This window comes from Branchiostoma floridae, chromosome 13 (genome assembly GCF_000003815.2).
Source record: "Branchiostoma floridae strain S238N-H82 chromosome 13, Bfl_VNyyK, whole genome shotgun sequence".
In the NCBI taxonomy this organism is placed as follows: Eukaryota; Metazoa; Chordata; class Leptocardii; order Amphioxiformes; family Branchiostomatidae; genus Branchiostoma; species Branchiostoma floridae.
In genome coordinates, this window is record NC_049991.1 from 12,035,131 (window position 1) to 12,061,023 (window position 25,893).

At 40.6% G+C, this 25,893-nt stretch overlaps 1 protein-coding gene across 1 annotated transcript in view; it reads left to right on the forward strand.

Moving 5' to 3' along the window:
* The first annotated feature begins 1,420 nt into the window (after window positions 1-1,420).
* LOC118428504 (myocardin-related transcription factor B-like) overlaps window positions 1,421-25,893 on the forward strand; it is an 83,677-nt gene continuing 59,204 nt past the window's right edge. The window contains exon 1 of the mRNA XM_035838590.1: window positions 1,421-1,570. The gene's annotated coding sequence lies outside the window, so the exon portion shown is untranslated. The remainder of the gene's footprint in view (window positions 1,571-25,893) is intronic.

The window sequence follows — 25,893 nt, forward strand, 5'->3', positions numbered from 1 at the left end:
ATGTGATCATGAGTTGCCTGAATTCCGCACCATACTAGTAACGTTGTTATTTGATTTGAGCCGCTCGAAAGTATGGGTTCTCTGTAGAAGATACTGTCGAAGTTTATATAAACATTATGCTTAACGTTGATTATTTATTCATGTTTCTGTCATCATAGAAGACTGAAGACTACATAAACACTCTTTTCATGTCGTGTTTTATTCGTATCATTGCAGATAAATTGTTCAGGTACAGGTACAGGTCAAGACCAAACTTTTCTACCGGTGCCTGTACGTAACCTGCGAAGGCTGTATCTGATGTTGCGTTTAGGTACTAGTACGCAACTAGAAACGCTTGCATCGATGACGTTACCAACACCGCACATGTGTGATTGAAGTTTTCTGTGACCCGAAGGAATGGGAAATTTGTAGAAAATTCTCCATGTAAACAGGATACCTGTAACGGTTTTAAGTAGTTCATTGGAACGGTTGGCCAAACTGAGGTATGAGAGGAATGCGGACAAGCAAGCTTTTCTGCCTTAGACTTAGTAGATTGAAAAGTGATTTGTAGGAAGTTAGAAAATAAGAGCGGGATCTTGAAGTAAGACTGATACTGTATGGATGCGATCTTTCAATACAATTTCAATCTAATGTTTTTGATCGTTTGCTTAAGATCCTTCTTCAAAAACGGTATGAAACTGGGGAAGTATTTGATTGTGAGAAATATCATGTTCTTTTACTCTGGTTCGGGATTATCTTAAGTGTCAGGTTTACTTTCTATGCGTCAATCCCATCCCTTAAGCCAGAATTTCTAAACACTTGGATGCCAGGGAGGATACAAGTATTTATTCTTTTTGGGCACGTAGAGAAAAATATTTTCACGATGTCCGTACCCAAGGCCAAATAGTTGAGCCATGCATGTCACCACGGTCCCACCTTGCTGAACTACAAGGTCGGCCTCCCTGCCGATACTTGGCGCCTCTGACACTTTTCACCGGGATTTCAAAATCCATTCAATATGTCGTTATTTTAATCCCCTTTTCTGCAGCACGAAATATCAAGATTTCAATTTTGTTGTTACATTGGAGGAAACAGCTTTTGAAGGTATTACGGCTTTTAACTGTTACATAAAAAAGTGCTAAGGGCCAAGTAACATGTTTCTATGGAAAACATCTGTTGTTGAAGGGTTTCACTGGCTAATGGCCACAGAGGGTGATAAAAAAAAATCTCCGTCATAGTTGAACTTCTCAGACAGGTGCTTGCAGGTGTTGGTATGGTTAAAAGCTGGAGGGTATGGGGTCATTGTCGAACAATAAACGTTGCCTTCTTTTGAAAATAGAGTGACACAAGTGTTGTCCCTGAGTTAGTTTTGTGCCCACTGTCTAAAATAGCTAGATTTCAGCGGAGCATTGCACACATGTTGTCAAAGTTTGTTTTGAAAGTGTGAAGTTGGAGGACTACATCTGTTCACTTCCGGTTTACCGCATTCTCGTCGCGTGACGTCATACGGCATCCGGGCACTTGTAATGGCGACCCTGTTTGTGAGCGGAAGAGAGCTAGCGAGTGGGAGCGCCTTCCCCGTCGTACACCGGTGAGTATGCCTCTTTGATTGTCCCCTCGTAGATTCTTAGGCTTCTGACCCATTTGATGGGAATTTTTACAAGTCCTAGATGCCCTCTGAGCGCTGCACGGTGGCCAGGAAAGCGGTGGATAAGTGGGCTAACCTAGTACAGTGCAGTTCCCCTGTGTCCCCACTTGTCATGTCAGCTCGGCTCAGGAATCAGATCAGGGGGGTGGGCGAAAATAAAGCAACCTCAGCTGTGTCAGCAGGACGGGCAGGCCGTCAGCAGTCGTACGGAGAGTGTCGCTAAAACTGCCCAATAGGTTGCCTTTCTTTATGTCAGCAGCGAAGTCATGATGAGATGATTTCTCCCCGTACATAATTATGTTCGATAACACTAGTACCAGAAGGTTTGTACTTGTTAATGCACCGACTCCCCCGATGACAGGTTGCAGCTCTCGCGTTCCTAGTGGGGATCGGATATCCCCGTCCCAAAACCAGGGGCAGCCATGAGCACGGGATATTTTGAGGAACCTGTTCTTCCGTTTCCTGCCCCCCTCCCTCCCTCCCCCTACCCCCGAATAGATTCCCCCAATGTGTATATAAAACAGTGGTGCGACAGGTTCATTGAAATGTTTGGCCTCTTCTGAAGCATTATTGCCTTATTTACATAACAGGTTGATCTGATTAGTGTAGATTACATGTACATTGTTTTGGTACCAGGCTCTTTTATTATTATTTATAAGCATGTAGTTTGGGAATGCAGAACTACCCCCTAGCTGTATGGTGTAATGAACTCCACCAATGACCAAATAATGTGTTCTTTTCTATTTGCAGTTAGTCAGTGTCTGACATTACATAACCTCCAACAAATATTTACCTGGACCAACTACTATATAAAGAACAGGTCCCTTGAGAGGTCTGCTGAACCTAGTATCATTCAAGGCTAAGGAATGTGACCAGCCTTTGAAGACATGATCCATTTGTCATGACCTTGGTTCTAATCCTACATGATCCAGTTCACTAAACTTTGCCTGAATGTATTTAACATGATCTAGGTCATTTGTGATCTTTGTTTGGGTTCATAATACTATCTAAAAGAATAAACACAAACCACAAAATGTTAAACTCAAGTGTAAATAGAAAGTGAAAGGAGTACCACATGCAGGTGAAACTTGATGTAATACTGGACACAGGGGAATTCCCTAGAAATCCCATGTCATCATCATTTATATACCTCTCCATAGCAGGTGCATCTAAGCCATCTCTCAGCACTTAGCAATGATGGGACTCAAATGGGGATTTTGATTTTAATCATCCATTCACAATTGTAGCATACTGTTTGATTTGCATATGAAATGTCTATGATTCTTCTTTGAGTAAAGAAGAATGTGTGGTTGTGAATGTTGTTCAAGTGGCATATTTCCTACCAATGATATTAGATCCTAGACTCAGCTGTAAGCACTCTGACTGTAATTTCTAGATGAAAATCAGCCCTGTTCAGCTGTTGCATTAGCATGCACATGTAGTCTTCTTTACCAGTGCAGCAGATGAGTGACTGTAAGACCAGACCCAGGAAGATTACAGCATCCAGACTGGAACTCAGGCTATTAAATGTCAGAGTAGTATCATGCAATGTGGTCATCAATGTTACCATATAGTGATGTGATCCTGTTTTTATTCTTCATGGTCCTTTTGTAAGATGTGAGGAATTTTACATTGCACCATCACAATATCATTTGATGATATGGGGATTGCACAGTCTGCTGGCTTGAATGGGTTTGGTGCTCTTCACATAAGTAGAACTTTATTGCTCGACATTTGTACATGGTACAAAGTATGGCAACGACTGTTACACAAAGTACAAAATAGGTGTAGAGAATAAGACTTGATATCCTAATTAACGTAACAAGAAGGGCTGACACATTATATGTAGCAATGGGTTATTGCAGCCATATACGGGTTATGATGTAATAAAGCTGTGCACAGCAATGGCGAGTATAAGCAGAGTGCATAATGTTTTACAAATAAATCATTCTCATTTTGCTGCCATCCCTGGCAGAAGTAATCTTCCAAGGCTCTGCCACAAGTGATCTGTAAGACAAGTGAGCCTGTCTTCACCATGTAGTAATCATTTCCAACTGTCTCTAGTACCTGGTTCAGTGTCTGGATTTTCTCGAATCATCAACAGAAATTCATAACTTGTGTTGATCAGTGATGGAATCAGGGCAGAGAGCAGCCAGGTCCTCGACCCCTTCTGCTCAGCATTAGTAGTAAGATATGTTCAGTAAGTCACTTCATGTGTGGAGGTTACTTACTGGTTTCAATATACACGTATCAATCAGTTGGTTAACACTAGTTAGGATTCACTTTAATTTCTTATTCGTAAGTAGGGCAGCGTAAGTTATCATTGGTCATTTCTAGAAAAAGGGACAGAAAGATGACAATGTAATAGAAAAATATAATGGATGAATGTTAGAAAAGAGATGGAATGAACATGTCTTTCTAAAGTAAGTTTATAAAAGTCTCTATTGAAAACAATTAGACTTTATTCAAGCTGGGTAGCACACTGACCTCACCAGCTGATCTCTCCAGAGGTCCAGTTAGAGGTCAAGGGTCAAGATAACAAAAGCACAGGCTCCAACTGTGACACAAACTTTTTTTGTCTTTTTAAGCTTGCCCTGTGGACAGAATACCCCAATGTGAAAGAAATAACTGCCGCCAGTTGGGTAGATATGCATTAGTGAAAACATGCCATGTTCAGCCTTACATTCTTTACGATGCTGTTTTTTTAACAATTGCTAGCAACTTCATTTGTCTGTGTACTTGGGGGTAACCTTGTTGTCTTCATCCTGGAATTGCCTCATCCCTTGTGGCACTGATATCACAGACACAAGGAGGTGGGTCAAGGAAACATTTTTATCATGTTTCTATGATTTATTACTGGATACTTGTAGATGAAAGAAACTGAATAAACCTTAAATGGTGAATGACAGTCTTATATTTGTATGCCTAGAAGGCAAAAAGTCAAATCAGTTTAAGTATTATCAGGAGCATTATATGGTTTTTCCTGTTGACAGCTCGGGGACTGTGATTTCTCAAGATAACTCCTCCCTGAGGTACATGAACTTCATGGTCATGGGCCTCATGGTAGACCATGGCATACCTGGCATTGTTAGTCATACAAAAGTATTTATCATGGTCTGAGGAGAAGAAAAACAATGTAAATTAATTATGTGGAAATGATTATTGGAAAAGTCATGTTTTCCAGAGTAGGCATTTCTAAGAAGCTTACTTTTCAGCAATTTGATATTGTGATGATCAAATGTCTTGTTATGACATCATCTTATTTATTATGATATGATTGTCAAATTTGATTGGGTGAGTCACAAGCAACAGTTGGTATACAGGTTCGTAAATTACAATTGTCTGTAGAAAACTCTGGTGTGTACTTTCTGGCACACATACAGGTCATTTACACTCAATGTAACCAAGAATCCAAGCTTCTGTCCAAATTCCTGTGGAAAACATAAACAAAGCTTGTAACCTGTTTTATTTCAGGTGTTCTGAGGGTGATTAGAGGTGACCCAACAGACAGTCCAGCCAGTTTTGAATAAAAGCTATTATGATGAAATCGATATAAAAGAAGATCTTGGAAAGTTTCAGACAGTCGCTCTTCCTTTCACATCAGTTCCTAGTATCATCTGTATATTGAATCTTTTTAAATACCCCCTCCCATCAGTTTATTAAAAAAGTCTTCCTGGCAACCCCTTGTGTTTTGAATAGAATGGCCCAAGGGTTGGGGGAAGGTATAACGTAAAACAGTTTTGTTTACTTTGATGTCTTACCAGTATCTTACTTATCTGAAGATGTCTTTGCAGAAGTGGGTCAGTGTGATTTTGACAAATAAATGAATAGATGGGTCATATTTTTGGATAACATGTTAATGGCAAAGAGACATTGTCCTGCAGGGTAGGTAGTATATCATGCCAGCTTCCCCTGCATAGAGAGCAGACAGACATGGTACAGGTGGTGGGTAGTGGAGGCACTGGTAATTGGATTAATACTGATGGACCAATCGCTGTCACTGCCAGCTTTCTCAGGGAGCAGTATGTACAAAACAGGTGGGCTCAGGATGTATACACAGCCTCTGAACTTGGCAATGGCAAGGTCACGTCACCAGAACCTGGGCCTGGAAACGTCTGTCGATGACTCATACCTGAAATCCTGCTGTTGGCGGGACATTGTTTCTGTGAAAGGCAAGAAGTTGTTTGAACTTCAGGTCCCTCATTAGGGCGCTTTGCTGGCATTCCTTCATTGTGGTCTGGGAAGATTTCAGACTTTCTGGCTCATTTGAAAAGTTCACAGTATCAGAGTTAGGTTGGGCTGGTAAACATAACTCCCAAAAGGAAACACAATGCGAGTATAGACACTCATTCCACATTCTACAAAGGTAAATGTGGCACAATACTTCATGTATAGAATTTGTATAACAATCCATTGAAGGATTGATCTGCATGGGTGCCATGGGGTTGCAAAATTTGAATTATGGCATATTACATTTATTTGCACACATAAACAGACATGGCTTTCATTCCTTGAAGTGTAGGTCTTTGTAGATAGTATCATCATTTGCCATATCATTATTGTCATTTCTTTAGTTACCAGACTGTAAAATTCTTGATTTTGGAAAGTATATTTGTAGTTGTTCTAGTTGTATTTGTAGTATCAAACTTTATTGTGTGTTACTTATTAGTACTGTACATAGTCTGGTATACCCAACCCTTTGGAAACTAACCCCTTAACTTGCACTTTGCAGTGTAACCTTTCCTGTCACAACCATTTAAATACTAACTTACGTAGACCTCCAACCAAGCTTTACATGTCACATGAAAACTTGTCATGTTGAGGGAAAGCACAATTAACATCTACCCAATCATGACTTAAAACATGCGTGACGTATGATGTGAGGTGACAATACACCTAACACTGAACAGCTGCAATGTAACAGACCTTCATAGACGCTTGAACTTCACAAGTCTTATAGTTGTTTTCAAAGCCAATGTCTGGCCTGAAGGTGTCGTACTAGAAATAGATTCTAATATGAGATAAATCTTCTAGCAAAGGTTATTGAAAGGTGAAGTTAGCCCTGGGGAAGGAAGCTGCCATTATTTTTGAATTGCTGTGTTTTAGAGGTAAGACGTAAATCTTCGATGCTTGCTTTTTTTGCGAGACTTAATGCAGCAGACACTATTGAGGTTGGCGTGTGATAAAAGATGGGATGCAGACGGCCAGGCAGCACGTACTAGAGCGTAGTGTTTACCTGACAGTGGTTTAGTGTTTTTTTTACCTTACTGATCTGTTGGGACAACTGAGCATGAAAGGTAGGATTTTTATAACATTGTATTGTCTCGATAATACTGTTGGCTGTCGTTAGACTTAGAGGTCATGTTAGATGTTGGTGGATTGAGTGACAGACTGTGAATGTGTATGATAATCTTGATGCATATTTTTTCCATGTTGTTTCACTATAAAATATATAGCTAGTATTAGTCAAATGTGAGTCTGAGATATCACTGACAGCATGATACAATGGGGTTCCAATCAATAGTACTTTATTACCTGCTGAATTCAGGAGAACCGCCTACATATTCTACTGCATTTATAATAAAGGCAGTTACGCAAAATTTGGTCACCATGCTGCGAATTACGTGACTACCGGAATTCCGGAAATCAAAATATATTGTGTGTGCCTTGAGGGAAAGGGCATGCAGAGCCCATTGCAAGATACATACAGAGCCCAGTACATTGTACTATAAGATACATGCAGAGCCCAATATAAGATACATGCAGAGTCCAGTACGTTGTATAAGATACATGGAGAGCCCAGTATAAAATACATGCAGAGCCCAGTACAAGATACATGCAGAGTCCAGTACATTGTATAAGATACATGCAGAGTCCAGTACATTGTATAAGATACATGCAGAGCCCAATAAGACACATGCAGAGCCCAAATGCAGAAATGTTCGCGATAGGATTAATGTTCGCGGTTTTCACTGTGACCACTTCACCGCGAACTTTAATCCAATATGAAATATGGACACAACTTGTTAGATTCATAGATGTCTCTGATTATACATGCAAAGCGTTGGGTACAGCTGTAAGCCTGAATGAATTATATTATAACTTCCACAAGATCTGTGGAGGCTTTCAGAACCATTTGCCACTACCTGTTCTACTCCAGTGGATCTCCGTATTGCCATGGCGATGTGGCATGTTTGACGTCAATCCACAGAAAACCTTAACCCCAGGATGGTAGAAGGCAAGCTCAGGGCCAATACAAATCACTTTGCTGGTCCTGGCTAAGGTGAGACATCAAACAAGGGTAGGGGTGGGTATCAGTACACCATACCGCTACCAAACCGTTTTTTTGTTGTTGTGACGTCTGGAAAAACCTGTCAGTGTATTTGCGGACAAAAGGACAGAAGAGACTCAGGAGCTATAATACGGCTGGATACCATGCTTAAGTTTTTGCATTCACAAGTTTTTGCAGACAGTCAAGGCCTAGAGCTGAACCTGTACCTGAATTTTCTGTACTGGTACCCACCCAGAGGCGGCGGCAGGAAATTTTGACTGGGGGGGCAAACTTTTACTGACAGAATTTTGCGGCACACACTTACGTAGCGCCGAAGGCGCTACCCGTCGCGCCGGAGGCGCGACCACCCTAGGGGGGTCCGGGGGCATGCTCCCCCGGGAAAATTTGAAATCTAGACCCTCTAAAACGACATTTCCTGCGTTTTGACGGGCAAATTTTGCTGCCAGACTAAGCTAAGTTTGATGGCAATTCTGTTAAAAAGACACATGGTTTTAGCGAGGGCGATGCCCCCAAAATATTTTCACGATTTCGAGTGCCGAAGGTGCGAGCTGTCGCATGGTTGGTCTTTGGAAATTTCGAAATCTGCACCCTCTGAAACGACATTTTCTGTATTCTGAGGGACAAATTTTGCTTGCAGACTACGCTAAATCTTATGCCATTTTTGTCAAAGAAAAAGATGTTTGAGAGCGATGACCTAAGCTACCACGCACAAATTTTCACCATGTCGTTGTGAGCGCCGGAGGCGCAAGTCATCGCTAGGGAGGTCCGGAGAAAATTTTAAAATCTTGACCGTCTGAAACGTCATTTCCTGAATTTCAGTGGCACATTCTGCTTGTAAACTAAGCTAAGTACGATAGTACAATTTGTATTGGTTTAAATTTAAAAGATTTCTCAGAGCAACGCTCCCGCAACATATTGTCCTGCGCCGAAGACGCAGTCGTCACAAGGGAGGTCTGGCGAAATTTTGAAATCGGGACTCTCTGAAACGCCATTTCTTGCATTTTCAGGGGTAAATTTTGCCGTTAGACTAGCTTGATTTTATGAAATTTCCATCATCAAAAAAATACACAAGGTTTCAGCTTGATTTTTTTTGGGGGCGACGCCCCCCCAACATATTTTCCGGGGGGGCAGCCGCCCCCCCTGCCCCCCCGGTGCCGCCGCCACTGCCACCCATACACAAGGGGATAGCACTAGCAGGTGTACTAAGGTCCTGGCTAAGGTGAGACATCACACAAGGTTATAGTAGGAATGCTTTCTAATAAACATTTAAGGTGATCACAGACAGGAGTGTAAAAGTAGTTGATATACTGTTTACTACCTGCAATCCTGGGGAGAAGTAATGAGACTGCTTGCCATGATGTAATCGTAAACTGGAGTGAACATGGCAGGGGAGCCAACCTCCCTGGAGGCGGTGCTGCAGTTCAGGATGATAGATGAAGATCATCCCAGTATTTCCACCCTAGCTCAGTAGCTGTACAATATCATATAGGAAGAAATCTTACAGAAGCAGGTGTGAAGATCCATGTTGCATCTACTGATTTTGCTCAAGGGTTTTTGCTTAAGGTTTCACTCATTCAAATCATGACTAACCTTCTTATATAGTGTACTAAGAATTTCAGATCCAACACTTTAACCTGATATTCATTCTCCAACACTTTAGCCTGATATTCATCCCTAATTCACTTTTGCATTTTAGAGTCCTCTACGGGAGTTGACTCCATCCTAAAGTAAAGGTATTACAGCTGGATTTCAGGCTACCATCTTGTTGTCTTGTGAAATGGATGGAATTTTGGATCCTCCTTTGATTTTCCTTATGTAGTTTGGAGAGCCTTTTTGGAAAGATAGATGAAGTCCAAAGGAAAGTCTATTAAGTAACGTTTGAGTTCAAAGGAAGGTGTGTTAAGTAACTATTACTGTACCCAGTTTTATTTTGGAGGTTCTGACAGTGTGTGTAGTTCTCGCTGGAAGTAGTTCTGGTTGATAACTGAAGTAGAAAGTTGTTGGACACAGTACTGGGTGGCCTTCATACTTTGTATTCATTGGCCGTAACATAGTAATGTAATATCTTGGGACAGACAACTTTGTGAGATTCCCATGTTTCTCAGGTTGTCTACCACAATTTACAATGTCTTACGAGTGATTTGTAAAAGTGCTGTGTTCTCTCCAACAGCTAAATGGCACTAAATATCACTAGTATTATTATACTAGTAATGTTAGCAACTTGCTATGCTTTATTGCTGTGAAAGTGGTGCCAAATGTGTTCCTAGGAAGCATGATCTCAACTGTGTCCCTCGTTTGTAATGGATTATTCATCTTCATTGCTTTTAGGCTATGTCTTTCAAAATGCTCTTACAGAGCATATGCAAGATATGAAACTTTGAGTTACTTTGATCTATGCCAAGTAAGATTCAAAAGCTGTGAAAGCCTGTGGGCGTGAGGCATTGGACCTTGACAACCTGCCAAACATTATTATGACTAAAGACGCTGAGAAAGTCTATACACACAGATAGCAGTGGGCTGAGTTGTAGGAATATCTCACCAGCACATTATCACGGATGTGGCCTGGAACTTCATTGAGAAGAGTTTTAAAGACTAACAGGTGGTCTCTCTGATAGATTAGAATGTCACTACTGAGTCACTTCTACCTTTGTTTGGGTAGAGTTTTGAACTAAAAATTCCCCTTTCTGATTTTCGGAACACAAGCCCTGTATGGCTAATGGAGGTTGGTTTGGACCCTGTAAGTGTTGATGCAAATGTACCAAGATTGGTGAATCAGGATTCACCTAGGCACTGCAGGATTGATCCCATTTCAATCCGCCGTATCCACGGTACCTCTTGAGGTAGATTTGGTAGATTCTAACACCCCTTGCAGCCAGATCTTCCATACCGGGATTCTCGAATTGGGATCAATCCTGTGACCGGACGAATCCTGACGATCCTATCCTGGTATATGAATGGGTTCCAATTGGGTTGGTCTTCACTCCTCAAGCAATTTCCTGCCTGTTTCATTATATTTGCCTGACAGGTTCCACTGTAACAAGGTTGATTGATAGACCATGATTGATATTTCCCAGAAACTCCCCAGCTGAATAAATTTTCAATCATCGATCATCAAACAATCAATATGCTGTCCAGTTGCTTAGGATGGGTCAATAGGTAATTAGTTAAGTAATAACCAAAGATGGGTGATGTTTCGGGAAAGGCAAAATGTTTGGCGGTAACAGTAAATGTTGATGAGAAACCGGGATTGGATTTTCCTTAGGAAGCAGAGACCTTTTCCTTGAGAGTGTGCTCTGGTGGCAAGCTGTCAAGAATGTAGCAATTTAATGGAGCCCTTTGCTGTCTGTGACTTTTTACCTGCAACAGGTCACTCGTTAGTGCAAACACCAGTCAGGAAGGTTGGCAACTCTGTAGGTCTACCCGTGTCTTACATAAAGCACAGTCATGATTCCTTTTTTTTCAAGGGGTTATGTTAAGCTAAGTCACGGTGAAAGGAAGATTCCTTTCTATTGGGATACATTTAAGAGATCGGCGTGCATTTTGGACATACTGTTAACTCTTAATATGAGAAAGTCATTGTAGGAAGTAAGTTTTAACTGGATTCCATCGCAATGAGCATGTGTACATGTTCATGTACCATAGTAGTCTCTGTAACGCAAACTCCGCTATCTGGAGCTTGTAGCCTCCTCACCGCATGGCAATGTAGGACGGGCCTAAGAAGCGCGATTAAATCAGGCTAGTACCATAGGTGTCTCAGTAGATTTATAGAATATACATTTGTTATTATATTGATAGTGTTGTCAACTTGCCTGTCTTGAATGAAACAAACAGCCAAAAGTACATATGTTACAGGATTATAAATGATGATTGTATTGTATACCATTCTCTTTTCTAGTGTTAAGTCATTGCTCATCCTGAGGCAGGCTAGAAGGAGGCGTGTCCTGTTTTGATGCCATGATATGGTATAGAATCAATACAAATTGGATCCAAGTCCATTTTCAGTGGCTGGATATTTTGTCAACAACACTGTGCAGATGACGCAGTATAACGGGTCTAAGGTGTGGCTACAGTGAGAGATAATAACATCACTATGGTAGGCGTACAGGTGTAAGTATACTTGTACATGACGTTCACTACAGTAAAAAGATGGTATTAACTTATTTGTTATCCCTGTTGTGGACCCATCTATTGAACCACATTTTGTATTACAGGTAGCTACATGTGTATAGTGTTTTGATGTGGTAGGGCTAAATGATCTGCATCCCTGTCTGCTTTCTTTTACAGCTTTCTATGTATTTGTTATAATCAGCATGATAGCTCCTTAACTCCAGCTATACACTACGATTTCATATTCAAGTCCAGTGGGTTATTATTTCCCTAATGAAGTATGACTATGAGGATGCCATACTCAATATTGATAAGGATTTGGAAGATTTTGAATGTCCATTGTCATAGAAGTTGTCATATTTTCCAACTGTTCCTATATGAGCATTAAAGGCATACTACGGGATTTTTGAACAAAACAAAAAGTAGCTTTTCCTACTTTTTCTTTACATTGTTAGCTCAATCAACCCTATAGCATTGCATACCAATATTCATGGAGAGATGCTGCGACATCAATGCACCACATTATGATGTATAAAAATTGTGATCTTCCAAGAAACAGATGGGCACAGGCTGGTTACTGCCTCTGTGTGTTGTTGTTTCTTGCTTATCAGCCTGGCTTCCCAGTGGGGGGCCAGTTGACAGTTCCTCTGAGTACAGTAGACTAGCTTTCTGTACAAGGTTTCTTGCAGTTTTGAAGGGAATATGACCTTAGCTTGTTGATATCCTACAAAATAGACTAATAAGTTCATGATTATATGCTATTTTAGAATGATTAGATATAGGTGTTTCCAAAGAAGATCTCCATTGTGTTCTTTATCTGCAGTCTGCCATGCATGTGCTAACTGATTACCCCACCCCGGGGGACCTACCGGTGGCAAGCAAGACCAGGAGGGTCTAACTTGGGGGGACACAAGGTTACAGGGTGCCTAGAGCGGAATGTTTGTAGGCTAATCCTTTACGTTGCAAACGTGAAATAATGACACAAAAGTGTCAAAAAGTGACAAAAAGTAGTAGTAAGTCTGATATTTCTTAATTCTAGAATATTTCAAACTTGAGCGCAAAAAACTGCGTAGTATGCCTTTAACTGCACATGTGGTGATGCTGACCATTAGTGCTGCCAATTATCTGCCTCAAAGATTTCCACTCAGAAGAAGTTTGCTCAGGTGGGTTTATTTCTTGTACTCATCACTTCAAGGATAAAGGGTCAAGATGTCAGTTTTTACAGGGCTGGACAAGCATATAAAAAATTAACTTGCCTGGATCAACTTTTCACAAATGTCAATTTGAAATGCATTTTCACTTTCAGCAATGGAATTCTTTTATTGCCTCTATTTTGCTATGTTGACATGACTGTAAAATGTGACAAGTACAATGTATATCAAAATCTCACTCAAAGAAAAAATCTTACTTGCCCGATTGGGCAAGTTGGGTAGGTCATGCACTTGCCCAATAAGCGCTTTCACTTGCCCTGGACAGTAGGGCTAGTAGCCTTGACCAACCCTGTTTTATTTTGTATATTTCAACTTCAAGTTAAAAAAGGGCAGATACAGGTTTACAATTGAGAGGCAAGACTAGTACAGAGTTCACCATGAAAACCTTGAGCATAAAACCACCACGAACATTACGATGAACGACACGCTACAATCACGACTTTATGTGATAGGGTCATGTGATATGCGCATGGTTGACTGTAAGTGACATTGCCAGCTGCCATTTCTTGGTGTGTCTTGGTGGATAATCCAGTTATGCTGGCCCTACCTGACTCATTAAGAGAAATCAGGAAATGAACCTTATGTAAGTGATGTCACAATCTTTGTTCCAGCCCAGTAAATAATACCCACCTGCTTGAAACCTCTCTTGTCTGCATTTTGCTTCTTTGTACTTGTTCTCTTTCACAATTTAAATTATGGGTACATGTGCTTGTTATTGAGTGTATGATTCAGAAAACTGGCAAGAATAAATTTCTGGCTTGAAATCATTTAGACTTGGAAATTCACCATTTCTTAATCTGATAGAAAGCCAGTGACTGATAGGAATAGCTTTGTTAATTAGTGTGTCATAGACTGACGTAGCATCTCAAACCATTGCAAAGTGATTGAAAGGTGAGGTATCATCATCTCTGTCAGCTCTTGCTTAGTGTATCAGTCAACACATCCTTGGTACATGCAGTGATCATTATGCAGTGACGTCACGTCACGTCAGCAGCCGCTTCGTGATTTGACAGTTCAAAGCGAGAGGACCCCGGTGTGCATTAATTACCTGATGTTGCGGAATATTTGCTTTTGTTAACATGTTATGATTTGTGGCTGTTGCCTGGGGGAGAGGGCTGATTAAGGACAGACTGCTCTGACGTGACTCGTGTTGGAGCTAGTCAGCTCATCTGTGTGTGGAGAACCACCGGTACCAGTACAGTGCTGATTGTCAGGTGCTGCAGTGGATGCAGAAACAGGCTCTTCAGACATGTTCCCAGTTTGTGAGTTTTTCTTTTCTAGTTTCCAGTGTTGATATGCTCATCTAGAAGTGTTACTGAATTTTCTTTTCCGTCACTTATTTTCTCTGACCATATTCTTTTCAATCTTCTTCCATTTCTTATTTATTCTTTTTTTTTCTTCTTTTTCTTCATGCCTGGAGAAGGAACTGTGAGTCCAGTCTGTACCTGTGATACCTGTGTACGAATAGCATAGACATTAATGGTCCATGCTTTCATGAAATGTTCTGCTTTTCTAGGTCATTTTTTTTCACTTCAGTCAATTTTGATATTCAAATTCACATTTTTCCAGATTTTGGTTACCTGTATGAGTTCCATTGTCTTGATCTCTGCATATTACAGGTTATGTAAGGACATATGTTTGATGTTGTTCCGAAGCCTTGACTTCCTGCGGAAAAGGCTGAACCAATGTTCTTTGAGATCGTAAGTTAACCGGCACGACAAGACAATTTGATCCACTTCATTTCCTTCTGAAAAAATTTTTGACTGATTGCTACAATTTTCTTGTGGTGGGTAAATGATGGCCCAGGCAACAAGATTTTCCCTGATCTGAATCTAAATGCCTAGAAAGTCGTCATCATCAGTATAGAGATTGCCATTTAACAACATCCCAGGTATTTTACATTCTACCGTTATCCACTGTTCATTGGTATGCATTGCCACATACATTATAGTGCTGTATATACCTGAATGAGCTTGTCTTCCTAAAGGTGTGCACGTACTGAGCACCATTTGTCAAGGGGTCCAAAAGGTGCACTATACATGTCTCAGACTTACGTTACCGGGTATCCATTGTGAATTGATACTGCTCTGAACAGGGGCATTGTACAGATTATGGTAAATACCTGTAAAAAGATAGGTGTTCCAAAGGGCTCCAAAGATTATCTATAACACTGAAAAAAGGAACATTTATCACAGGATAAAAGCAGGTAAGGTATTCTGTCTGCAAGGGGTAAGCAAGCACCTTTTTTTTTTTGCTTTACTCTATATATTTTCTGTAGAACCTTTGTCAGAAAAGGTAAAGTAGGCCACTTGTACCTTCAATGTATGAGGTGTCAGAATTCACGCTGTAACAAAAGATGCCTGTACACTGTGGCCTTCTCAGGTAGATGCTGAGGTAATGTTTGTGAGCTGCTAATGGAAAGTCATGTATTATCTGTCTATTAACCTTCTTCTTGCTGCCTAACCCCATAACCCAAGGAAATTTGAAGCCAGTGGCTGCCTTAGCATGCTGAAGGGTAAAGCGTGGTCTCACTCATCATACAGTATCCATGGCTGTGCAAGTGGTCTCTAGCCTAGGCACCATCCGGGTAGTAATTCACTCCTATGTTCACTTCTACTACCCGTCTGTAGAATTGTATATTCAATTCTTTTGGTGTTGACGTCAGTTAATGAGCGAATTAATGAATGGCTTCTAGAGCGCTTGTTTGATGACAACAGGCCCTCACACAAGTGGACGGAGGGCGTTTCAGATGTTGGAAATTTTCATCATCATCATCCGGTCGTGCTGGTTGTACGGACTCTCTCCCTCCATCCATCCCTATCCTCCATAGCCTTGGGCAGATCTTCCACTGAGCAGCAAGCGTCTTTGCAAAGCGTCCATGTTTTGGTACCCATTGGAGAACATCACTAATGATCTCCCCTTTACTCCACCATGCATGTTAAGCAAACCTCAGCCTTCTTTCTTTTGTATGACTTGAGATAATAGTGGTAGATCTCCATACAACAGGTTTTTTCATCATGTAGTAGGTATTCCAACCAAAATTTCAAAAACACAATACAATGACTGTTTTTACTGTTTCTGAAAGAGCTAACCAAGAGGAGTAAAATGCTTTTTAAATGAAGCAAATATCTTGAAGGGTTGCTGAGATATGGCTCCACAAAGTTGCCAAAACCTACCCTCAGATATGGCCGGCTGCGCGATAAACTATGAAAATTAACAAAATACCTTTTTTGAGGGTTGATGAAAAGGTAAGTAAAGGCTGCAAAGCTTGTTTTATCTTATTTCCCTGTAATATGTACTACATAGAATCACTCCACAGAGTTCTGAACATTCATGTCATTTTATTATGTTTTTACACAGGGTCGAAGTATGCATTTCACAACAAATTACACAGGTGGCACCGTGACCTTTGACCCCTGGAGAAGGAAAAATCCTCCAAAGATCACACACTTGTATCTCTTGACAGGAACAACCCTCTCCTTCAATATTTTACACATAACAGCACCCACTGGTGTCCTTTCACACAATAATTGTCATCTTACCTGTAATTCTTTAAAAAATAAGTAAATTTGGGTTTAAAAGTTCACATTTTGGGTTACGGTCAATGGTGTTTTTTGCACCAGTTGAGTCGCATTGCAGAAGATTAAATATCATGCTTCATATACTTTTGCAATGTACACAACAAATATACCAACAATGTCACATCCATAGAATATCAGCAATATTAATTGCCTTATAACAAGGTCAACTTGGTCAAGGTGAAAGGTAAGTGTGTGAATATGTCGCATTATTTTCATGTTAAGTCATGATGTTACACAGCATCAACAGTACAACTTAACACTTGTAATTGTATAATAAAATACTAGTATAGAAGACAGATGTTAGTACTAATAAGAGATAAAATATCAATATGTAGACATTGTGTAAACACTAAATTTATTAGGATAAGTTCAACATTTTTCAAGGTCAAAGGCTGTCTTCAGGATACATACAATCGATACAGATTTCTTTGATGTACTTGCAGGTACATGTACTTCTCCTTATTTAATCAATACTATATATAATAATTCAAGGTAAACAACTTTTCACAAAAACAACAGGCTTACTTATCATTCTCTGTGGTAGCAACAGTATTCTTTTAACAAACTTAAAGCTGATAATGGAACTGGCTGCACAACTTGTCAACATTATGTTTGACCTCTACCATTCAATATCTCCGCTCCGCTCTCCGGTCTTATATCAGCTACATCTGGTACTTGGTGCAATCTACACTCCACCTGAAAAACAAAATTATTTGATATATGATGATTAACATGTCTACCATGGTGATAATGTTCTTCCATCTGAGGGGATGACGACCTACTCCAGTACCACGTCTGATGTTCATCTACATCATCATCTTTCTTATGACTTATGACTTCTTTCTTTCTTGTGACGAAAGGACCAGAATGATCCAATAATGAAATAAAGAATTCAATAAAGAAAGACAGACAGGCAAGTTGGGGGTAAGGAATAGATTAACTTATTATCATTAAGTAGATAAATACCTGCAACAAGATGGAAGGAGGTAAGTGTCACTGTTTCTGAGCCATCTTCTGCGACTGAACCTCAGTACCAACTGCGTCAACCTCGCCCGGTCAGTAGGAACCTGGCTGATAGTAGAGACAAGAATATAATATTGCAGGTAAGTACAGATTTATGATTTTTGCTACACCAGAAAAGTCGAGCAAAAAATCACTTGGCAAAATCTGACAAATAATACACAATCTGGTTGCACAATTTTTTCACGTTGACAATGAAAATGCCATTCGTGTTTTGAAAAATTTGGGCATAGGTTCCCCGGCTGACCCCTAACCGGGGGCCCGCGGTGCCTCAAGTTCAACAAGTGAAAAAAATACACAATGGTATTTTAGACTTGGAACGAGGCAAGAAATGATTCACACGAACAGTAACGATGACATTGAAAATATACAATTGATATTTTCTAAAAAAAATTGGGCATAGGTTCCCCGGCTGACCCCTAACCGGGCCACGGTGCCTCAAGTTCAACAAAAGTGCAAAAAATTATCCATATGTAAAATATACTAAAGAAAGCAATAAACTAAGAATAATTAATAAGAAATAATTACTAAGAAACATTTTACATTACATCTAAGTTTCATGACTAAAACATGGATAAAGAAACACTGCATAGAAATTATATTATCTACTCTACTCTACTCTACTCATATTGCTGGGATTGACTTGAGAAAAAATTGTTCAAAAGCACATTTTCTTCAACATGCCCCCCTCCCCCAAACACTACAAGTTGTATCAAGTATTTTACCTTGAAATTCTTCATCCATAGCGTCGAAAAATGTTCTATTTGTGCCGCTTCAGTCACACATCCTCCGTTTCTGAGGGGCGCGGGGCCCAAAATTTGGCGCGTTAGGATCGCGTGGTGCCGCCGGCCGGCCAAATCGGGGCGATCATCGGGGAAAACAGCTCGCCGCTTCGCCGGCGTGCATGCTGTAAACATGCCGATTACATCAAAACGTAGCCCTGTTTTTTGTCGTCAGTTTGGCACCAGGAACAAGAAGAAAAAATAAAGTTCGTTCGGTGATTTTTATCATTAAAGATCGACGATTCCTTTCAAAATGACTTTTGTCCCCCGAAAAATTAATTTTTCCTCATGTTCCAGGCATCATTTTAAAGCTTGAAATGTGCTCTTTCAAATGGTACAACTTTCATTCTGCTGCGGTCTAAGACGGCGAAGCGCAAGCGCGGTAAAGTCAGGGGTCACGGCGGCTGCATCCGGAAGTTATGAAACCACGATCTGAAACCCAGGCCTCCCCGCTTACGGCGCGCCGTTTTCACCGGCCAATTTCTGGCGTTTTAAACAATTTACAAGCAAAATAAACACATCACAGGAAAGAGAAACTTATATCCTTTATTTTGATGGGTAAATTTGCCTCTAGAACCGGATAGTTTTTGTACCGCGGGTGTGGGAAGATGGTAGCAAATTTACGGATCGCCGTACGGCAGAGGGTTTTCGCGGTAGCGTTGGAATACCTACATGTAGCATCTAATATTTGTTATCAATATAAACAATTGATGTCCCAGTAAGGTCACAGACATACATGGAAGAGGAGACAACTCTTGAGAGATTCTTAAGTTTCCCTTCTCATGACAGTTCTTTATAGAACCATATGATTTGCCAGGTGACTTCTAATCCTCTTCACCTTCAATTTACCCGATTGCTTGTAAATTGCGTTTTGTTTGCAGAGTCACTTGATGTACTGATAAAAGGGCTGGAAGGCAGTCTAGATCATCTTTTCAACCTCCTTGTCTAGATGTACTGTACACCAAAGACATTGTCATTACAATTACAGCCTCCTGCCCAGCCATGCTTCCATCGTGTGTCAATTTGGAGAAGTAGGGCAACGCAATCATTCAAAACAAGTGGAAAACCTGTTATTGCCTATTAACTGAGGCATCGTGCTCTCTGCAGGTGACGTCAGCAGTGCCACACGCTTGCCGCCAGATTGCTTTTCTGTTTGGTTGTGGTAATTTCTTTACATCTTCTCACCCAGTGGAGGTAATGGGAGGTGACTTGCCTGTGTGTCAGTGACGTTAATGTTGTTACATGTCTATGAGGTGTAAACAGAATTTTGGATCCACAGAAAATTATGACTACCTTGTACGTTATAGCACACAATTACTTAGTAAATTAAAAGTTGTACATAAAGAATAAAGTGTTGCTTTCTTGAAGAACAAATAATTGCAATGGAAATCTACGAATATACAGAGAAACAGCTCTCTTGAGTTGACATCAGCTGTGAACAGGATATGACCTTAATTACAGAGGTAACAGGTTTTTCACTTGTTAGAATGATTACATTACCCCACTTCTACAGATTGACACATGTTTGATGCATGACTGGGGAGATGGGTGGAATTGGTATGGACAGTATATATATAAATGTCTCCAGTTTAATGTTTGGCACAGTTGATTTGACTCCAACTTTCAACTCTTCAACCAGTGTACTGTGACTGTTGTTAAAGGTGGTGTGACAATGTATGTACCCTTCTACTTCAGATCATTATCAGTATACTGTTTGTATAATGGTTCATAATGATGAGTGCAATTTTTTGGGAGTAATAGTCCAATAGTAATGAGGGGAATACAGGTTAGAATTACTATTATGTTGGAATTATCTGCACTGGCTCACTTCTGTTAGATAGCAGCGCCTCCTAGCAGTTGTATTACAAACTACAGATTATGAGGATGTGCATTATCTGAATATTGCTGCCATTGTCCTATTGCCTCTGTAGAAGAATGAAACTTCATGGACAGATAGTTATATAATTTCTATTCATTGAATAGTTTACAAATATTATAATGAATCTACAACAAGCAAGGCAGTAATATCGTGAGTTAGGCAAATTTGTACACTCTGAGCTCGAAGTGTCATTTGTGCCTAACTGGTAAACGGAGCTCTTGGTTAACCTCATTAATTTGAGCTGCATGTAGGAAGTGAGTATTTCATCAGCAGTTAGAGCATCAAGGGTGCAGTAGCTCTGTAACATACTATAAATTCATCAATTTTTTGCTATGGTTTGATTTTGCGGTAGGAGGGAAAGGAAGGCTTCTGTTGTGTTTTAGATTTGCTGTTGAAATATTATTGTAGTACAGTAATAATAACATTTACTCTCATAATTCCACTGGGTGCCTTAATACTGCCACATCCAAAAACGTTGTTATAAAAGCCTTCTCAAGTTATCTTCAACATTCTAATATCTGAAGTATATATTCCTGAGGATTACTGATGCTGTATTGGTGCTGTATTCTCTTTATTTAGATCACTTTATGTTACTTTTTCTCTGTATTATAGTACCAGGTGGAATTATGAGAGTTGATGTTATATCGTGATGTATTCATGAGTGGTAGAGATGTAACCTCCAAAACTGAGAGGTAAACCCACAGCAAAAGTTTCAAAATTGTACAGTATTGGAATTTGGATCACCAACCAAATCCAAAGTGGTCCATTCCAAACATTTATCTCATCTTATTACTTTACAGGAAGAAAATACTTACAGAAAATCTCTGTACTTTGAAAGTGGGATGGCTTAACATATAGTTACTTTTGTTATGGACCGCATTCTTGCCATATATAAACTTATTTCAAGTGTTTTCTGTGAAGATTACATTCCATTGTGTTGACATGAAGATTTTTCCATTTCATATCAGATATTCATTTGAACTGAAATATTACATGATGATCATAGTTGATCATTGCTGAATGATTGTATTATTTCTTGTTCTTGAATAATATCATACATGTTGGCAGTTTTGTACTTGCGACCTGAAGTGACCTGCGTGCAGTGACTTTGTTCTTTGTCCTGGCCCCGTTATCTGAGCTGGCCCATCTCTGCTTGCAGTACAAACCTGTCTGAGCCCCCCTCACTTGTCGCCCCACCGCGAAGTGCACCAGGATTACGGGAGTCGGGATGGGAGTGGGGGCATGTAGGTGTGAAGTGTGGCATGGGGACGTCTTTAAAGCCCACCTGTGTGTACAATAAATCACAGCTGGAACAAACAAACATTTAGCAATTAAGAGACCTGATTTTGAAGATGTGTTTTCTTTGAAGACATTGAAGTGTCCCATCATGCTTGCTATATGTTGAAAGGTCTCACTGTCATTAAATGTTCAAATGAATGTTACAGTATTAAGTTAAAAACACTTGTGCAATTTGCCATATTCTGCAGTTTAGAATTAACAGGATTTTCATCTAACATTGACTTCTTTTTAAAGGTATACACATGTACCTCCATATTTAAGCACTTTTTAAATACGCTCCATATTCTCTGTCATCAGTGTTTTTCAAGGTAAAGATTGTGGAATTCTTCGGAATTGTATATTTTAAGTAAGGACTTTTTAAACCTCCATATTCTTTGTCGTCAGTGTTATTCAAGGTAAAGAACGTGAAATTCTTTGGCATGTCTGTTGAAGTTCAAGGCAGCAACTTTATGTTAGCTCCACATTACTAGCTGCATTGCCAAGTGCCTCGTGTCATGGGATGAGGAAATTTACTAGCTTGCTAAATCTCACAAGTCTCAAATCAGGGCAGCATTCTTCCATTTTGATGGCGCAAGTATCAAAACTTCTCCCCAGAACTGTTGGCCCAAGCCACTTTCACTGTGATGAGTTATCTAAATATTGACCGGGGGACAACTGGGGCAGAAGGTCAGGCGACCGGACCCTCTGTTGTGGCGTCCACGACAAACTTCGGGATGGGTTTGTAGGTTTGTCGTAAACTGGAGGCCGTGCATGGCATTTACTTGTGAATTAGATCAACGGTGTCTCCTGCGACGCTCCAGTTGGGTGCGAAGCTGGCTACGTAATTAACAGTGACCTCTGGTGTGCCCTCCGAAGAGATTACGCCAGGCTCCGGTTCACCCCACGTGCAAATGGGTTTAAAGGGGGATCCCTGGTTTAAACAGGACTTGGCTCTGACGAAGGAAAAGTTGTGTAAATTGTTTGCCGTAGGCGCACTTCAATTTGGGAAGCCAGCCTGAAGTGTGTAGGACTAAAGCATAGCTGACTGATGGAGACAAGAAAAGTTGTTTTTGTTTAAAGAAAGATTACGAAGAAAGGTCAAACTTTCCCTTGTGAAGTGTTTGCTCTGGTACCTTATGGCACATGCTCATACAGGAGTTTGAATGATGAGGAGAGGTTTGACGAGTTCTTTACCTTCATATTTCTATCTTTGTGATTTCTCAACACCATATGAAATACAAGCAAAAACATTTTAGTTGCAGCTTTCAGAACAACATTTACTTAAACAGCTCTGCATACATCTTCAGTCTGTCATAGACAGGTCTGTTTGCCCAATGCTATGGTCGGCTTAGTGTTATAAGGTCAGATTTGTTTAGACAAGTGCCTCATGATCATAGCTCTGCAACCTTACGATGCTCCTGAGAGAGAAGGTAGACACACACCTTAGCTTGCGCTTCAGCCAGTGTCATTATCTACAGGCCATTCTTAGAAGTGTGTAGAGTTTATGAGCATTAATTATACCTCTAGTGAGTACTGTGGCTGTGTAATGGGTGTTCCTTATGTTGACCAAGCTGCACTTAAAAAGTTAATGGTGTACTCAACGGTTTACGGATACCTTCTACAAAGTTATAGGACCATATCTGTATTTGAAAAAGGGAGGTCAGGTTGTGTACATATGCAGGTTTCTTGTGGATTGTTTGGAGGCAACTACAACTGTAACTGGTCACATTTTTCTATCAGTCTCAGATTTTAGACCATTATGTTTAGAATTGCCCAAGGACTGAAAGTTACCTTGTAAGAGTATCTCCTGTTGATAAACGTAAAAGACGGTCATAGACTCCTTGCTGCTTACTTACATCCTTTAGTATCTTGTACACATCAACTCCTCTTTTACTTTGTCTAAGACTTATACCATTCATTTAAAAGAATATGAATACTGTAGTACTAAGGAGCCAATGCTAAAATTCATATTGACTTTGATATATTTCACATCCTAAAATCCAGCATTTTCTGGTACATTCTAATATGTCTGGTACATTCTAATAGTCAACATCTGGAACAATATTCTTTGTAGCAGCCCCCTCCCAGCATGATAACCATGGCAACCAGCCTCAGGTCAGGACTTCAGCCATTACCATGGCAACCAGCCTCAGGACTGCAGCCATCACCATGGCAACCAGCCTCAGGTCAGGACTGCAGCTATTACCATGGCAACCAGCCTCAGGTCAGGACTGCAACCATGACAACCAGCATCAGGTCAGGACTGTAGCCATCACCATGGCAACCAGCCTTAGGTCAGGACTACAGCAATAACCATGGCAACCAGCCTCAGGACTGCAGCCAACCATGGCAACCAGCCTCAGGTCAGGACTGCAGCTATTACCATGGCAACCAGCCTCAGGTCAGGACTACAGCCATCACCATGGCAACCAGCCTCAGGACTGCAGCCATCACCATGGCAACCAGCCTCAGGTCAGGACAACAGCAATAACCATGGCAACCAGCCTCAGGCCAGAACTGCAGCTATAACCATGGCAATCAGCCTCAGGTCAGGACTGTAGCTATCACCATGACAACCAGTCTCAGGTCAAGGCTGTCACCATCACCATGGCAAGCAGCCTCAGGTCAGAACTGCAGCCATAACCATGGCAACCAGCCCTTGGCTTCTAATGAAATTATTAATCGATTTCGATAAATGTCTTTTACGTAACCACAGTTCTTCTTTCCTGCATCAGATGAGGCTAACATGATGGAAGTGAGGTGTGTTTGAGAGGACAGATGGGTATCATCATCCCCCAGTCATCTTGTCTCTTGATATGATTCATCTGATTGGCCAGTAGCCGCAGTCATCACAAAAGTGTTAATCAGATGGATCAGAATTGTAAAAATACCCTGAAGTTGATATATAAAGCTGAAACACGCCCTTGCCAAATATACCATCTCCTCTATATGCTGCAGCCCCACCCGAACAGACACCCAAATATACCCGTGGTGATCTATTCTGGTGAGGTGGGTGTGGACCAGTTTCCTACAGCCGGAAGTACCATGTTTACGGTACAGACAGAGGCTGGAGCCAGACACGACCCGATCCTCTGATACGTCCTTCATCAAACACATGCCAGGAACTGTAATCATACGAGCCATATTCAAAATATGCCATTAATCGAGTCGCTCGTCTTTACTCCCCAACTTCACAGCTAAGACATTCCCTTTTTGGTGCTCTTCATGCTGAGCTTCCTACGCCCTCAGCTTTAATGTAGATTATTCCGTAATCTGGACAAAATGATGCACTTTCAATTTGCGGCTTTTCCATGTGGTTCTGATTGTTCCCCGTCCCCAGTGAATCCAAATCTTTGCCTTTTATTTAACGGAACTGACAGGTGTTGCTTGGGGGAAAGTTGGCCTAAAGCTTAATCTGGCTTTTGGGCTTCCCCACCAAATGGCCAAATTATTTGGCGATGTAGGAGGTGATACAAGTTCAAAGCGTACTTTTAGATCTGGGTGGAGGTGACTAATATGGAAGCAGAAGATTTCATCACTACTGCAGATGCACACTTCACTCCTTGGGATATAATCTGGATATTATGGGCTGGCGACTCTGGCTTATGAGGAATCCTCCAGGGATTTCTGATTACTAACAACTGGGGTTTGGAGGGGGGCTGTGGACCACTTCAATAGTTGATGAAAGATTTCAGTATTCTAAATCATAATTATAAGTGTAGCTGCTTTAGTATACTAAATTTTTGTCTTTTCTATGCAGCCGTACATGATGTGAATTATTGATGAAGACAGGCTTCCCATTTAAGCAATGTCAAGTACATGTTCAGATTCTATTTCTGTCTTAATAGTTATGCTTACATAAGGCCCACCTCTTGTTCTTTCCAAGATTCGTTTAGCCAAACATAGATTTTTAGAAGAAATTGGTTTCCATATAAAGTCTGTCTGGATTGTTGTTTCTAAGAATCATACAAATTTGCCAGGTTCAATTTGCATGATGATTATAAGCCAGATGAAACCCTTGAGGTGAGGTGAGGTGAGGTACTTCTAGAGTTAAAACCAGTCTCAGCACAAACCCTGCATCTTATGATACCTCACTGTAACAACTTGCTGTGGTAA